The sequence below is a fragment of the Acinonyx jubatus genome, chromosome A1 (assembly GCF_027475565.1).
Source record: "Acinonyx jubatus isolate Ajub_Pintada_27869175 chromosome A1, VMU_Ajub_asm_v1.0, whole genome shotgun sequence".
Taxonomy (NCBI): Eukaryota; Metazoa; Chordata; class Mammalia; order Carnivora; family Felidae; genus Acinonyx; species Acinonyx jubatus.
Window position 1 is genome coordinate 210946565 of NC_069380.1, and position 13235 is coordinate 210959799.

The 13235-nt window shown below is 43.3% G+C and overlaps 1 protein-coding gene across 5 annotated transcripts in view; it reads right to left on the reverse strand.

Annotated features, from left to right (window-relative positions):
• PDZD2 (PDZ domain containing 2) overlaps positions 1-13235 on the reverse strand; it is a 364850-nt gene that overhangs the window by 306286 nt on the left and 45329 nt on the right. For 2 of the 5 annotated variants that reach the window (XM_053201763.1, XM_053201754.1), the window contains exon 1: positions 1050-3406. The exons of 2 other annotated variants lie outside the window; for them this stretch is intronic. The gene's annotated coding sequence lies outside the window, so the exon portion shown is untranslated. Of the gene's footprint in view, positions 1-1049; positions 3407-13235 lie in introns of those variants that run through there. One more of the 5 variants, XM_053201742.1, reaches the window with a different exon arrangement.

A 13235-nucleotide genomic window follows, 5' to 3' on the forward strand; every position in this document is an offset into this window, starting at 1 on the left:
CAGAATCCTTCTCAACACCATGCTCCAGTTAGCCACCAACTGACAGAGTTAGCACTCATGATAAAAAATCATTTTGTTCTCCCTGAGACAGAATGGGGTAAACTTGGTCCAAGCAAGGAATTCTGGGGTTGGACATGTCCAGATCACTGAGTCAAGATGGTTTCCTGGATATTAGAAGCAAAGAGGGTTTATGTTGGTTACATCTCACTCCCAGAGCCAGAAGGAGTTTTGGTCTTGATGGCCAGTTAGGCTGACACTCTTGGAACCATCTGGGCATCATCAACTCTGATGTGACCCCAGGCTCCAAATCCTTCCAAATTCTTACAAAGGGGCCTTATAGTAGCTTATCCCTAAAGATGGCCACCTTTAATTCCTTCTTTTCCTGTGCACACATTCCACTTCCCCATTGAGAAGTAAAGTTTAATCCCCAATCCCTTTGAACCTAACTTGCTTCGTGACTGCTCAGTCGATGGAATATGGCAGAAATGACACAGTGCCAGTTCGGATCCCAGACTTTAAGAAGATTAGCAGTTTCTACTTCCTCTCTCTTGGGAGCCTCTAGCCATCATGTAGGAAATCTGGTGACCCTGCTAAAGAGACCACATAGAGAACAGACAGAGAGGGAGCAGCTCTGGGACTATAAGACAGAGAGAGAGAGAGGGAGAGAGAGAGAGAGAGAGAGAGGTCCAGCCATCCCAGTCCCCCAACTGAACCCAGCCATGCAGCTCTTCACTGCCAAGGTCTCTGACAAGAGGATAAAGATTTCCTGGACTCTCTTGACCAGCCCAGCCATGAACTGAATCCCACTGAGAGATCCATGTCAATGCCACATGGAGCAGAAAATTGCCCAAATTCTGCCCACATTCCTGGCCCAAGAATCATAAACAATAAAGTGATTATTCTCTTAAGCAGCTAAATGAGGAGTGGATTGTACTGCATCAATAGATATCCAGGATTATCTGTGCATGAGCCCCACTCCACAGGCAACTGTAAGTACTTCTCAGGGCTCTGGGTTCTGAACTAATCCCTGCAAGTCCCCTGGGTCTTACCGTGTCCAAGGCAGAGTCAGGGACTTGCATTCTGGATCAAGATGCCACATTTCTGATCACCCACAGCCTTGGCCTCAGCTCACTTTTCTCCTTTAAGTTACTATATATAATTTCTGGAGAACCCAAGTTAATCACTGACTTCAAGACTCAAAGGTCCAAAGTGTTGTCTAATCATTATTCTGTTTTTAAAGGATACAAAGGGCAAACTTCTCTTCCTTCTGAGGCTAGTGCCTTTGAGAGTTGCAGCCAGTGCTTGGCTTAGGACTGGACAGCATGTTGGTTCAGAAACTCCAAAGAAAGTCTGAGAGTTGGCGTGTTGATAATCCTCACCTGCTCCAGTCACAGGGTAATCACGAATCAGTTTACTGAACAGATCCAGGACTCCTGAAGCTCAATGTAGCCCAAAAGCTCACAGGGTCTGGCCAGCCCATTTGACAGATAAGAACACGGAGACTTGTAGATGAGGTATGGTGTGTTCAGGGTCATAGATGAAGTTAGCACAGCCAGCAGCCAGACACCAGTCCCCTGAGTCACAGTCTAGGAGTCCAGTACTGACTGTCTCCCTGTACTGATGGCACTGGGGAAGAGGCCAAAACCCCCAGGGAAACACTTCCCCTGCACACCCTCTGGTTTGTGTGTGGCCTCTGCACCATTCTTTGAACCATTCTTGGCTTAAGGCACACATACAAGCCAAGTACAGGCTTGCTCCCACTTTGGGTCTCTCTCCAAAAACCCAAGGAAAACTGCACCATAGGCAAGAGCAAAAAGACCCTCTATTTTTAACTCTCTTCCCGTCCCCTAACACACGTATATAGTACCTCTGGCTATAGGGCATTTTCTGGTTTAATATTGTGCATGTGCATCCTCAGCCCTTTACGTTGGATTATATATTTTGGTGCAAAGCCACGAGGGTTAAACCTGGATGGTTCCTGTTTTTTCGTTTTGTTTTGTTTTGTTTGTTTGTTTTTAGATGATTCCTGTCTGAACAAAAAAGGCAAATCCAGATCCCTCTGTTGATATCCATGTACCCATATCCATCTACCAATGAACATTCTGCATGGACCCTGGTGCCTGCAGATGCCCTTTGCTGCTCTAACCCTAGCTTGAATACTCAGGCTTGGTGGCATCCCACAGCGATTCAGTAAGGCAGAAGAGCTCCTCTAACGATACTTATTTTCACAAGGCATTGTTGGAAATTGTTGCAACATGCACTTTCGATTACCAACAATAATGCCCTATGTGCCACTCTTCTAGGTGGTTTGCAAATGGGTTATCTCTCTTAATCCCCACAACATCTCTCTTAATCCCCACATCTGATGAGGTAGGATAGAGGTAGGCTCTACTATCTCTATTCTTTATAGATGAGGAGGCTGGGGCTCAAAGAAGTTTAGAAACAAGCTCAAGGTGACCAGAAAGTAAGCAGGACTGTAATTTGGACAGAAGTCCAGCCAAATCCAAATCCATGTCCTGAGCCACCATACTGCATTGCTTTCTAGAAAATTACCTCCACATAGTTCATTAGTGTAATTCATGTCAAACACATAAAACCATAACCTATATAACAATCAGAATGATACAGAGATCATAGAAATACAGTCCAGCAAACAAAGGGAAGTTCAAATGGTTTATGTTCTTTTTTTAAATTGAGATTTCATTGATACATAACATTATATTAATTTTAACATAATGACTTATATTTGTGTATATATATAGAAATATTGTTCATGCTCTTTACATGCATTTTTTAAACATCATGGAGGAATTTCGTAGATCATACATATGTTTCCCCAAATCTTCCTCTTATCTTTAAACCATTTCTTTCACAAACCAAACCTACTGCACTTCTCTCTTTAAGATCTGCCTCAAGTCTCCTTCCCCAGATAGAAACCAAACTCAAGGACAGCTATTTCCTTGTGTACACTACCCTCTCCCAAAGCGATTCATTTTCAGCCAGTTTTTAAGAAAATGTTTTGATGTGACTTTATGGCTTTGGAAAAGATATAGGAGCAGCTGGGTGGAAAGCGAGGTCACAGAGGCATGAAGGGGGGTGCTTTTTCTAAACATGTTTCCCACTCATGCAAGGTATGCTTCCCTGACCCAGGCTTGCATCACCTGAAAGGAAAAACCTGTTGATGACTAACTAGTCTGGCCTTAACTCTTACAATGACCTAAAAGAACTATTTAGTTAAAGTAGGGCCCTCCTCTGAGGGTGGGCCGGGGGTAGTAATCCCCTGGGCTGAAACTCTCCTGGGCAGAGAGGACAAATGGGAGAAAGGTTGGGGACATACTCCACTAATAATTTCTGTTCTGTCATACTTACATTCTGGGCTTGTGTAGTTTATTTTATTTTATTTTATTTTATTTTATTTTATTTTATTTTATTTTATTTTATTTTATTAACGTTTATTTATCTTTGAGACAGAGAGAGACAGAGCATAAATGGGGGAGGGGCAGAGAGAGAGGGAGACACAGAATCGGAAGCAGGCTCCAGGCTCTGAGCCATCAGCCCAGAGCCCGATGTGGGGCTCGAACCCATGGACCGTGAGAAGGTGACCTGAGTTGAAGTCAGACGCTTAACCGACTGAGCCACCCAGGTGCCCCGGGCTTGTGTATTTTATTGATTGAGTGATAGATTTTCCAAATACAGACTCTATAGTAAGAATCCTGGAAAAAGCTCTGGAGTATATTTGTACACTGGCTTCCTCAAGAGGAACAACAAAAACATCTTGGGGTGGGGGTGGGGGTGGGGGTGGGGGGAGAACGGCCATACATTTAATAGCAGCACAAGCTAAGAAGTGGTTTTCCATTGAAAGACACCTCTCTACTAGCTAAATACTTTCTTTAAAATCATTGAATGCTTTCTTTAGAAGCAAAAGAGTTGGTACAGTACGTGAAAGTTGTGAAGAGAGTAAATCCTAAGAGTTTTCATTATGAGAAAAAAATTTGTTTCTTTTTTTTTTAATCTACATGAAATGAGGGATGTAAACTAAACTTTACTGGAGTAATCATTTCACAATATATGTAAATCAAATCATTATGCCACACATCTTAAACTTACACAGGGCTGTACATCAATCATACCTTAAATTACAAAAAGAAAAAAAGGGAGAAAAAAGCAAAAGAGTTAATGAAAATTTTCTCTAAGTCCTATGACTGCCTGAAAGCCCAGGATTTTAGAAGACAGAATTGAATGAGTACAGTTATTCCTATGGCTTCTTGGAAAACATCATGAAATCCCTATTATTTTATTATCATAGTCATATATAAAAATAATTGGTGAAAATTAACAAGGCCATCAGGCCCACATTTAAAAAATGAAGGTTGGAAGGAGAAGATTCAAGCTGAGTGCTTCTTGTAATATCTTATCAAAGCATGAGGTTAGGCCTGAGCTGTAGGTAACCCCAAATGACCTTGATCTGATGCCAGGGTGAAAGCCCAGACTCAGGCCCACCATGTTGCACCATTCTAGAGGTTTGATTTTTGCTTCTCTGAGTTGACCAGTGCACACCCTGTCCATGGCAGCCCTACTTTACAGATAATGGTTTTCAGAGACAGCATTTCCTCCTGTGACAAAACAGAAGCACCACTTTTGCCTTAAAAATAGATTTAGGGGCTACAGAAGTTAGTTGAGAAAGAATAAACACAATCCAAGCCCAGAACAGCCAAAGAAAAACACTTGTCCAGGCTCCTGCCACGTGGCCCCTTCCCAGTTTCCCATGGGTCATTTATGGTCGGGACCAAATGCTGTAAGTAAGGGGTATGCAGTGACTGGTGTTGTCCCCCTACCGGCTACCCATGATGTGCAATTTTCATTTATAATTGTGGATGAGTTATATCTGTGCTCGGAGAGGGGCAGGGAGGGGCTATGGGGGCCAAGGGACTTAGATAAATAGGTTGCAAAAGATGTAGTGAAAAACGCCAGACCAAAATTGAAGAGACTGAATTCGGCCAGTTCAAACTGAACATGCCCTTCCCGCCACCCGCAGCCCGGTATCATTTCATCCTTCTGAGAATGAGGGCTGCTGAGAGCTACTGTTACCACCATGATGGGGGTGAGACAGCTCTCAGATATTTGGGAACAGATTGATGATGCTTCAGTTCTCTTCTAAAAATGAAAAACTTGGTGATGTTGTAGGCTTCTGGGACCTAACGTGAACTTTCGCAGTGTTCACCTTTTCCAGATTGGTGGGACTCTATCTTTCTACAGAGGGTATGTCAGTCTGCTGGGGCTGCCATAACAGAATATCAGACTGGGTGGCTTGAACAACAGAAATTTGTTTTCTTACAGTTCTGGAAGATGGAAGTCCACGATCAAAGAAGACACCTGGCTTGTATACACCTGCCTTCTCAACCATAAGCTCACATGGCTCTTCCTCTGTGTACTATCAGGGGGAAGAGAGAGCTCCCTGGTGTCTCTTCTCTTTTTTAAGGACACTAGTCCTTATCAGATTAAGGTTCAACCCATATTACCTCATTTAATCTTGATTACCTCCTCAAAGACCCTATTTCCAAATGCAGTCACACTAGGGGATGAGGGCTTCAACATATGAATTTGGGGTGTGGGGGTACACAATTCAGTTCATAACAGAGGGTTTCTGACTAGAAGGAAATGATGGGATTATTTTGCATTTATTTATTTATTTATTTATTTATTTATTTATAATATTTTTAAGTAATCTCTACACCCAACATCGGGCTTGAAGTCACAACCCTGAGACCCAGAGCTACATGCTCCACTGACTGAGCCAGCCACGCACCCCGAGATTATTTTGCTCTTAAATAAATCTGCCTTCTGCCCAGGTTCTCTCTTACAGCTTCCTACTATGCCCTTTGCCCGAGTTAGGAGGCTCCTCTTCACGCACCCCATGTCTCCCTGACAACATGCTTCTCTGCTGCTCTCACTCGCCAGTCCTTCGAACTGCCGCCCATGGCAGTCCTCCTCCTTGAAATAGATCCCCCACTTTTCTCAGACATAATCTTGTCAAATCCTGTCCCCACTGCCTCCAAAACCTGTTACTTATTTATAAATTGAGGTTATTTCTGAAGATGTTACCCTATGTGCTTCGTCTACAAAAACCTCAGAGTCAAACTGCATCTGACAAGTGAGTAATACATACAGGACCATAGAGCAAACATCTTGGTCAACGCTTTCATTCATTCATTCATTCAACAAATATTTATTGAACACTACTACATGCAGTCACTAATCCAGGTGTGAACAAAACAGGCAAAGAATCCTTCCTTCATAGAGCTTACATTCTTCCTGTCCATATTTTCCTTTTACCCTGATTTCATTTGTTTTTGAAATATTTATTATCCTGTCTATTTCAATCATATTGTATCTGCCAATATCTCCGATCTTATTATATTGTATAAATCTATAACCTTATTATATGGTAGCATTTTTTCCCAAGGGTCCAATGGCTTTTAACAATAAATAAGTAGGGCCATTGTAAGGAATAAATTAGATGATATATACAACATCCCAAGCACATTGTAAGCACAATTGTGAGGTTCAATTCAAGGCACCTTTCTATCTTTTAAAATCCCAGATATTCTCTTAAAATCCCCTCTCTCCAGAAAATGCAAGGATTTTCTCCTCTTTTACTGTCTTTCTTTAGTACATAGTCACCCATTGTGTAGTTTGACCCATTGTTATAGTCCCTAATTCTTTCATGTGTATAAACCAGGCTTCCCTTGGAATAGATTGTATATTCTTTAATGTATATTCTCAACCCACACAACACAATCTAAGTTTACATAAGAGGTGAAGTAGTGAGATGCCTGGTTGGCTCAGTCAGTTAAGCGTCCAATTCTTGATTTCTGCTCAGGTCATGATCTCACGGTTTGTGGGTTTTAGTCCCGAGTTGGCACAGAGCTTGCTTGGGGTTCTCTCTCTCTCCCTTCTCTAACCCTCCCGCCCCACCCCCCACCCCCCGCCACTTGTGTGTGTGTGTGTGTGTGTGTGTGTGTGTGTGAGCGTGCATGTGTGTGCACTCTCTCTCTCTCAAAATAAATAAACTTAGAAGAAAGAGAGAAAGATGAAGTAGTGTGTGAACATTCTCATTCCCATCCTCACTCTTTATTTTATTTTTTAAATCTGGCCTTCTTTACAAAACAATACATGGCTACTTAATTAGGGTGAAGGCCCTTCGTCTGCATTTAAAAGATAATTTGATTTGTGTAGCTAGAACACATCCATCTTTAACATGGGGGAAAAACAAAGACACCTCAAACAAAAGAAACGTTTCATATAATTAAGAGTAAAGACCAAGAATATTACAGTGTTTTCTATAATAGGAAAAATCTGCAGTCAAAATATTGAGAAAAAGAGCACTGGTTAAATCAATTGTGGTGCATCCATTGGATGGAGTATTATGCATTCATTAAAAAACATTTGAAGGCGCTTTAATGAAATGGGAAGAAGTATACAATGTGCTATTAAGTGAGGTGGAATAGCATTCAAAACTGCAGAATATGAGCTCAATTTTGTAAGTACTTCATTTACAATATCCACAAACACAGAAAAAAGGATGGACCAGCGATATCTTAGAAATGGAAAGTATCGGGTGCCTGGGTGGCTCAGTTGTTAAGTATCCAACTTCAGCTCAGGTCATGATCTCACAATTCGTGAGTTCGAGCCCCACATCAGGTGAGCTCAAGCCCCACTCCGGGTAAGCACGAGCCCCGATTCAGGGAAAACACGAGCCCCCTGTGAGCCGCACTTCTCTCTCTCTCTCTCACTGTTCTAGTTCACTTGCTCCTTCTCTCTCTCCCTCAGAAAAAAAAAAAAAATAGAAAGAAATGAAAGGTATGTGTGGGTGGCGAAATTATTAATGAAAATTTACTTCATTTCCATACAGCTATTACTTTTACAATTGTTAAAAAGAACACACATGGTATTGAAATCTAAAGTTAAAGAAGGATTTCAAGGCATCCCTTCAGGGGCGGGTGTTGCATTGGGGAATGTGAGGATTGCCAGTTGTCCTGTGCATGGGGTCAGGACTTAGCCCCTGGTCCTAGCATTCAGAAAGTATAGCTTTAAGTAATAAGGTTGCATTTCTTTTAAAATACCATGTCATTAAGGCTTTCCATGAAATCCAATGGATGCTTTTCACAAATAAGACAAAAGCTTCTCTAGAAATAAACATGAGTACTTTGCCCTTCATTCAGAAAGAATGAAGCCCTTTGCTATCCCATGTATTGGGTTGGTGGGGAGAGTGGAGCTGAGAAGACCAGCTGGTGGCCAATGGTCATTTCCAAAAGAGAACAGGGAGGGCCACTCATCTGAAATAAATCCAATGTGAGGGCATAGGCCATTCTCCCTCAGTCCCTCCCCCCTGCCCTAGCAGACGGAGAAGAGAATTCATAGCTAGTGCTCATTCCTCCAGCCAATATCTCTGCTGGTATTTTTAACAAGGCATAAAACTTGCAATTCTATTAAAAACACATGTCTCTTGTTTCAAAGCATGGTTAGCAACAGCCACTGATATTCAGTAAACATGCCATCAACCCGCAGAATACACTCATTGAACTCCAAGTCTCAAATTCTGAGTATTATATTTTTACAAAGAAACATAGGATCTTCTGGCTGGAATAAATTTTGAGATAATCTCTTGGGCCTTCTCTCTGACTTTTGAAAAGCCTGAAAACAATAACTGTCCCATTTTTACCACTTCTCAAAGACAGAAGATCAGTGGGGCAGAATTTTAAAAAATGGGCAATGGGGAGAAAAGAGAAGACTAATTAATGAACTACAGAGTGGGCAATGTGGAATCCGAGAGTTGGGAGGTTGTCAGTCCTTATGTCTCTATCATCAGCCAACACGTGCCAATGAGAAGTCCCTATTCAAGTAAGGGTTTTGCTTAGACGCTGCATGGACTAGAAGTTTGTGTCCCCTCAAAATTCATATGTTGAAGCCCTAACCCCCAGTGTGATGGCATTTGCAGGCAGGGCCTTTGAGAGGTAATTATGGTTAGATGAAGTCACCAGAGGTAAGGCCTCATGATGTAATTAACGCCCTTATAAAAAGAGGAAGAGACTCGGGTCTCTCTCTTCTTCCCCTCATGCAACACGTGAGGACATAAGGAGAAGCCAGCCATCTGCAAACTAGGAAGAGACCCCTTTCCAGACACTGAATCTGCCGGTATCTGATCTTAGACTTTCCAGCATCCAGAACTGTAAGAGAAAAATGTTGTGTAAGCCTCCCAGTCTCTGGTATTTTGCTATGGCAGCCTGAGCCGACTAAGACATCATTCAAATAGGGAAGATTTGCATTTGCTAAACTCTAAGGGGACATTCACTGCTAAAGAATTTGGGCTCTGCCATTAGACAAAAGGCTTTAAATCCACTTCCCCACTCAACAGCTATGGTAGCTTAACCTGGCTAAGACTTTGGTACAACAGGGGTAACAGGATGCCTCCTTCATGGGATTGCTTGATGATTAATACGAGACAAAAAAGGTCACTAACAGAGGGCATGGCATGCCCTACTCTGTAATTCCTCTCCCCCTCTACCCACGGTAATGCTTCAATAATGCTCATGAGAAAGTCAATGTGAAGAACAGGTAAGCCAAAGTTGGGTGAGGAGAGACAGATACTCAGCCAGCAAATAATTGAGAATTGACTGTATGTCTGTGAGCTGGAGTTTCTGTAGAACACTAGCCATATGGCTGCTTCGAAGCCAGTTCCATATACACAAATTACCAAGCATTTAAATGCTTCCCCTCAAATCCTGATGCTTGGGGCAGAGGGGATAGATGGGAGGGAACCTCCAGATCAGATATTTTAGACTCCAGGAAAGGCAACAGAAAGCTTTATTTATCTGGGCTCCCCAGCTTGCTAATTAACTTACGGACTGGAAACTATTCTCGTGTGTCAGCGCCTGCACATCTTCTCATTATTAGAAAAACATCTGCTCATTATCCCCATGGTTTCCAAATGTGAGAGAGGACCAGAGTTATGTTCCCAGATGCAAATGTATGACATCAAAGCTGCCTCAGGCACTGGTGGTCCTCACAGAGTTAGGGCTTCAGGGAGATTAGAACAGGTATTGGTTTTTCTAAATAAAATAGGAAGGAAGCTTTCATCTTGGATGCTTCAGAAGGGATTGTGAGCGGAAAGACACCTGTGTATATACTAGGGGTCTGCTGTTTAATTGGTCAAGAAAAAACATTTATCCTCACTCTACCCCTTTTCTATATATAACTCAGGCTTTGGTCGCTGGACAAATATTTACAGGGGATCTACTGTGCACTAGTTACTGGTTCTGTACAACTGCAGCCTTGTGGCCCCCCCACCCCCGCAACCCCCCCCCACCCCGGGAGATGGGAGCATGCCTAGCTCCTAACACTGCAGGAAGATTCCTGTCCTCTTCCCCATCGAACTGAAGGTGACCAACCCTCTTGGCCTATCCAGCTCTAAAAGGTTTCCTGGGACCTTCAGTGTTGGGATGTAGGACAGTCCCAGCAAAATAGGATGAGTTGGTCACCTTGCTCATGTGCCCTCTTCTTTCCCTTCTCCCCCCTTGGCAAGACAAATGGCTTCACCCTTCCCTCTCTGGGAGACTAATATATCACAGCTTGAAAATTGGGGGGGGGGGGGTCTCAGTTTCCTCTCTATAAAGTGGGAAGAATATAAAACTCCCTTTCTCAGGGATGTTGGGGATATTATCAGGGCCTTACACGGAATGCAGCACCCTGGCTTAGATAAAGTGCATGGAGGGGTGAGGTAGGCACAACCTAAATAAAAAGACTGACAGCAGGGGTTGGGGCTTGGGGTGGGGGTAAAAAAGAGCAGGAATGTAGGAAAGGAACAGAAGAGGGGGAATCAAAGTATGGTCCTCAAATCCTTCATTTCCGACCACTGGAAACCATCTGTTTAACTCATGGGCATCTCAAGCTCAATCTCCTCTGAGTGTCTACCAGCCCTTTCTTTTCCAAAGTTGGCCCCCGATCTATTGCTGTTCCCTCCTGTCTCCTGAAAGCCTCACCATCCACACTGGCCCAAGTCTGAAATTAGGCCTTATCTTTGTTTTCCCCTCTCCTTCTTGCCCTGGACCTCACTTATCACCTCCCTGTGGGGAGTCTTTCTCCCAGTCTTTTTCACACCTTGTCCTCCCCAACCCAATCCACTACCCCTGCCTGCTGTCATCTGGGCCAAATAACTTCCTGCTGCAACAGACCCTTGTCTCCAGTTTGTACCCCTCCAACCAGACTCCACTCAGAAGCCAGAGTGTGGTCTTTCTAAAGCATGGAGCTGATCCTCGAAACCTTTCCATAAATGCCCAATATGGGGAGATTACACTCAGAATAGTTAGTGCATCATCCGCCCTGCTTTCTAATCTGGAATTTCTGAGCCCTCCAGATGATATCCTTCACCCCTCGCTCTGCACCCTCATGAACCACGTGTAGCTTCCTGGACACTTCATGCTCTTTCACACCTCAATGCCTTTAAAATTCAGCTCAAAAATAGCTTCCTCTGGAAAGGCATCCCTAGCCACCACTCCCACCTTCTTAAGATGACTATGGATTTAGATGCTTCTCTGTCCTACCCCAGCCCTCTCTACCATTGCTCCTACCACCTTGAAAGGTACAGGATATTCCCTTGTCTTTCTTCCCTACCAGAATTTAAACCCACTGAAAGCAGGGACTTCATATTAGTTTACTTCCCGTATCTAATGGCAGCGCGGCGCTTGGAGCACACTAGGCATTTACAATAGCCATTGAATGAATAAATGAAAACCAACAGCCTCATCCATATAACACAATAACCAATGCCCAAAGTGGGTTGACATTCAGGAGTCAGATCTTCTCCACTGAGAAAACAGAAAATACTCCAAGAAAAGATAAATCCCCCTCTTACCATCCCAGCCCTGGCACAAACCACAGTGAGAAGGAAGAATGGGAAAGCAAGCAGCTTGAGCTTTGGAGGAGATGACCCAGGACTGCCATCTGTCTCTGCACGTGGTCACAGTGTGGCCTTGGGCCACCTGCTTAACCTCCTGAGTGTTGCGTTCCTACTTCATCATACAGGGATCGTAATAACCCACATCACCGCGTTATTATGAGGAGTAAATGAAATTATGCATGTAAAACTGTTAGTACTTGGCAGGCATTTAGAGTTGGTCCTACCCAGCCTCCTTCCTATCAATGTCACCAAAGCAGAGTCAGAGCCTAATAAAATCTGTCTTCCCAACACACACAGGCAGCTCCTGCTGGTGAGACTCGATCTAAAGAAATAGGCAGGGAGGCAAAGATTTGCTTCCTAGACTATAAACCTGGAGGAATTAGCTATGACCCAAGCACCGCAGCTGGGTTCAAAGGTCTTTGAACTCCTTAACTCATAACAACAGAAATCTCAGGACTCCCCACACCCGAGAGGCAGCTTGCAGGGGCTTCATGCCAACGTCTCCCTCCTCCTGCCACACACGTTCAGTGCTAGAGGACTAGATCAGGAAATGGAACAGACAGTGGGCTGTTCCCCATCTTCTCTACTTCCAAAATCATTTTCTACAAAGAGAAACAAGTCTGAAAGAGAACACGAGGAAATGTTAACAGTGGTCATCTCTGGGACAAGATTCTAGGTGTGTTGTTTTTTTTTTTTTTTTTCAGTATTCTTAATCTTCTTTTTATTCTCTATACACTCTATAGTAAATTGCTTCTATTGTCTGAAAATATTTACAATGACGGTGTTATCCTTAGTAAAGGACCAGTGTTCCTGCGCTCACCAGGCTGGTTGTGCCCCTATAAGCACAATCAAGTAACATTCAGTTTTGTTCTGGAATCTCTGACAGAGGAGGTTCAGAACTCTGTGGCCTGGGGTCCAAGGATGCCTTGATGATCCTGGAACCTTCTGACTATCAAGCAGAATCACTACGGCCTTTAAGAGGTGAGCTGATGACCTCCCCCAACATAAGATGCAGGCTTATTCAGGATGCCCACAGTTGTCTCTATGGTCAGTGCTCATGGGTAAGAGAAACCCAGAGCTGGGGGAAAGAGTGGTGGAGGCTAAGACACTTCATAGGATAGGTTTCTGGGGAAATTTACCCCTTTTTGAAAGAAAAAAATGAGAGAACCATTGGAACTTGCCAAAGCTGCTCAAGTTCCTTGTAAAGGGTCTTTCTGGCTTAGTTAGGAAAAGATATGGGCAAACAAACAACAAATAAGCAGACTCTTCAATATAGAGA